Source organism: Dipodomys ordii, unplaced genomic scaffold (genome assembly GCF_000151885.1).
Source record: "Dipodomys ordii isolate 6190 unplaced genomic scaffold, Dord_2.0 Scaffold15, whole genome shotgun sequence".
NCBI lineage: Eukaryota > Metazoa > Chordata > Mammalia > Rodentia > Heteromyidae > Dipodomys > Dipodomys ordii.
In genome coordinates, this window is record NW_012267231.1 from 16,257,031 (window position 1) to 16,261,431 (window position 4,401).

Consider the following 4,401-nt stretch of genomic DNA (forward strand, 5'->3'; position numbering starts at 1 on the left):
GGAATCGAACAGGCGCCCGCCTGCCGGTCCCGAGCGCTTGGGGCCGGGTGGAGGGGACGTGGGGACCCGGACGCCCCGCCGCGGTGCCCGGCCGCGCCCCGCTGCAGCTGATCCTAATCCCTCAGCCGCAATCGGGACCCCCAACAGCTCCTGCAAACCCGGGGTCTTTGCCTGGGAGTCCACCCCGCCAAGGGCTGGGGGCTGCGCGCGGGCCCGGGACTCAGTGCCCCGTGGGAGTGGGTCCGGGCAAGGAGTGGGGCGCTGGCACTCCAGTTCTGGCAACATCCCCTACAGAGGTGTTCCAACACCGGCCCCCGAGAGCACAGAAGCCCGTGAGGAAATTAAGGAGGGGTCTTCAGAGAGCCGAGGGCTGTGCCCTTTGATGCTCACCCAAGAACGTTTTTCTGAATTCCGTGTGTACGTGGGGTGCCAGTCGTGGGGTTGGAACTCAGGGCCTAGGTAGCTGTCCTTGAGCATTTTTCGTTGTTGTTGTTCAAGGCTAGTGCTCTGCCACTTGAACCACAGCTCCACTTGCAGCTTTTTTGATGCTTATTAGAGATAAAAGTCTCTAACCCTGGCTGGCATCAAACTGCAATCCTCTAATCTCAGACTTCTGAGTAGCTAGGATTACAGGCTTGAGCCACAGGTGCCTGGGTCCATGAAACTTATTTCCAATTAACCACTCAAAAACCCGAAGCAGCGCACTGTGGCTCAAAGTGTTGACTCTAGCCTTGAATGAAGAGCTTAGGGACAGTGCCCAGGCCCTGAATTCAAGCCTTATGACTGGCAAAAGAAAATAAAAAAAAGCTGAGTCTGAGATGTGAAGTGAAAGAATTTTTCTCTAGATGACATTTTATGTATTTTGTTTTTAAATGTTACATGTGCACAGCCTGGTGAAGTTTCATAACATAGGTGTGTACCAATGCACAAATCAAGAAACACAGCATTCTAGGGCTAGGATGTGATTCAAATGATTGTCTGCCTGGTAAACAAGGCCCTGAGATCAAACCTTAATATCACACACTAAAAAAAAAAGAAGAAGAGGGTGCTGGGAAGGTGGCTTAGTGGTAAGAGTGCTTGCCTTGCATTCATGAGGGCCCTGGGTTGGGTTCCTCAGCACCACAGAAGCAGAAAAAGCCAGAAGTGGCGCTGTGGCTCAAGTGGTAGAGCGCTAGCTTTGAGCTGAAGAGCTAAAGGACAGTGCCCAGGCCCAGAGTGCAAGCCCCACAGCCGACCAAAAAAAAAAAAGGAAGTGGAAATTTCACTGATGGCTCAGGAGGCTGGTAATCTGAGGTTTGAGATTCAGAACCAGCTCAGAAAAGTCCATGAGACTTCAATGAACCAGCAAAAAGCTGGAAGTAGAGCTATGGCTTAAGTGGTAAAGCACCTGCCTTGAGGGATGGGAGGAGCAATCGCAATCCATTATTCCCAATTTGCCAGAGTCCTATCATACCTCCAGCCTAGTTCCTACTCCCCTAAAACATAACCATTTGCTTGCCTTTACATGAGTGTGTTTGAATTTTGTTTTTGGAAGTACTGAGGTTTGAACTTGAGACCTTGCGTTTGCTCAGCTCACTTGGCTGGCACTCTACTACTTAAATCACACCTCCAGTCCTGTTACAGCTACTTGCTATCGAATTTTTCTCCCAGCTGGCCTTGAATTGTGATCCTCTGGATCTCAGCCTCCTGAGTTTGGAGACCCTACAAGCACCTTGCTAAAACTTTTTTTTTAATGTTTAAATAATAATATGAACAAAACACACTTCTCCCTAAGCTGAAGTAGGAAATGGAAGTAGAACAAACCATTGATTGGAGATGAGTGCTAACAGGATTTCAAACCACCATTTATACTTTCATAATGCTTTTGCCCAGTGATCTACAGGATACCGGAAGTCAGTGATTAATCCAAAGTTATGTAACTCATTAATTAGCATTGAGCTAGAACTTGAACCCTGGCATACTACCTACGATTCTAAGGAAGAGTTTTAACTAAATGAGCTAACAACAGAAAACTTGGAAGTGTTTTCCCACACACAGCTGTGTGCGGGGGTGTGCAGCTGTGCAAATGATACATTCCCCAGAATGCATCTTAACATTACAATGTTTGGAAGTTCACCAGTAGAGACACAGGTAACAAAATCAAATGCAAGCCATGCACCAGTACATCTGTCATCCTAGCTACTCAGGAGGCTGAGATCTGAGGATCACGGTTCAAAGCTAGCTTGAATATTAAAGTCCATGAGGCTGTTATCTCCAATGAACCAGCAAAAAACCTGAAAGTTAGGGCTGGGAATGTGGCTTAGTAGCAGAGTACTTGCCTAGTATGCATGAAGCCCTGGGTTCGATTCCTCAGTACCACATATACAGAAAAAGCTGGAAGTGGTGCTAAGGCCTAAGCGGTAGAGTGCTAACCTTGAGCATAGACTCAGAGACAGAGGTCAGCCCTTGAGTTCAAGCCCCAGGACTGGCCAAAAAAAAGCTGGAAGTGGAGTTGTAGTTCAAGTGGTAGAGCACCAGCATTGAGCAAAAAAGCTCAGGGACAGCACCCAGGCTCTGAGCTCAAGCTCCAGAACTGAAGAGAATAAAGTGTGTGTGCTTGCGTGCATGCATGCATGCGTGTTGTGTGTGTGTGTGTGTGTGTGTGTGTGTGTGTGTATGGCAGCTGGCTGGCTTTGAAAGGAAAAATATCTTAGGAGAACCAGAATACAAAAGGAACTACATATCGTGCCTTTTCAGATTTAAATCCACAAAATCAAGGCTGGTGCTGCCATCATCTAAGATCAGTCATATCTTAGAGATTGCAGAATGGTTTGCAACAGCAACATGGCAATCAAAAAGCTCTAGTTCACAGATCAGAAGGGGTCTTACCCTGAGCTCTTCCTTAGTGTCTTTTCCTCCACAACACATCTAAAGCTTTCCAATCCTACTTACGCTGTGCTGTCCTGACCCTACTTATTTAGGTGTTTTTTTTTTTTTTCTTGTCGGCCATGGGGCTTGAACTCTGGGCCTGGGCGCTGTCCCTCAGCTCTTCAGCTCAAGGCGAGCGCTCTACCACTTGAGCTACAGCGCCATTTCCGGTTTTCTGGTGGTTTATTGGAGATAGGAGTCTCACAGTCTCTCCTGCCTGGGCTGGCTTTGAACCTCAATCCTCAGATCTCAGCCTCCTGAGTAGCTAGGATTACAGGCGTGAGCCACCAGCGCCCGGCAGGTTTGTTTTGTTTTTGTATTGATCCTGGGGCTTGAACTCAGGGCCTGGGCATGGTCCCTGAGCTTTTGTGTTCAAGGCTAGTGCTCTATCACTTGAATCACAACTCTATTTCAGGCACTTCTGGTGATTATTGGAGAAAAGAGTCTGATGGACTTTTCTGAGCTGGATGGAAACCTTGATCCTCAGATTTCAGCCTCCTGAGTAGCTGGGATTATAAGCATGAGCCACTGAACCACTTCACCATCTTGATGTACTCTGTCTACTAAGGGTTAGTGGGCTTGTTTTCTTACTGGATGTGTGTTCCTCAGGGTCAGAGGTCTATGTCTTCCTCTACAACCCACTCTACATCTTTTTTTTTTTTTTGGGTCCGGTCGAGGGGCCTGAACTCTGGGCCTGGGCGCTGTCCCTCAGCTCTTCAGCTCAAGGCTAGCGCTCTACCACTTGAGCCACAGCTCCACTTCAGCTTTTTTCTTTTTGCTTATGTGGTGCTGAGGAATCGAACCCAGGGCCTCGAGCATGCAAGGCAAGCGCTCTACCACTGAGCCACCTTCCCAGCCCCCAACCCACTCTACATCTTACGGACCAAGTACAATGTTTGTCTGCTGGTAGCTCAAGCATTTCTAGAAGAAATGAATTAACCCCATTAGCATTTTATCTCTGGCAATGTCTAACCAAAAAAAAAAAAAATCACACTTGTCTTCTGAGAAGAAGGAACACATCCAAATACCAAGAACTTCAGTTCCTGGTAGGACAGTTGCGAAAATGGCTTACCGACAGCAGCTGGTGGAAACTTCAGCAGAATCCGTGAGTGCTAAAGGGGTGAAGTGGGCCAAGACTTGAGAAGTCATGGCTTAGTAGCGTGGAAGGGGGGGCGGGGAAGAGAAGGGAGCAGGGGAGATTCAAGACTGTAGAAAGTTTAAAGAATAGCCAGGCCAGGCGCTGATGGCTTATACCTATAAGCCTAGCAACTCAAAAGGGTAAGATCTGAGGATCAACGTTCAAAGCCAGCCCGAACAAGAGTATCTGTGAGACTCTTAATCTCCAAACAACCAGCAAAAACAGCTACAAGTAGAACCGTGGCTCATATGGTAGAGCACTAGCATTGAGCACAAAAGCTCAGGGAGAGTACCCAGGCCCCGAGTTCAAGACCCAGGACTAACACCGCCCCCCCCAAAAGCATCACAAACAACTTC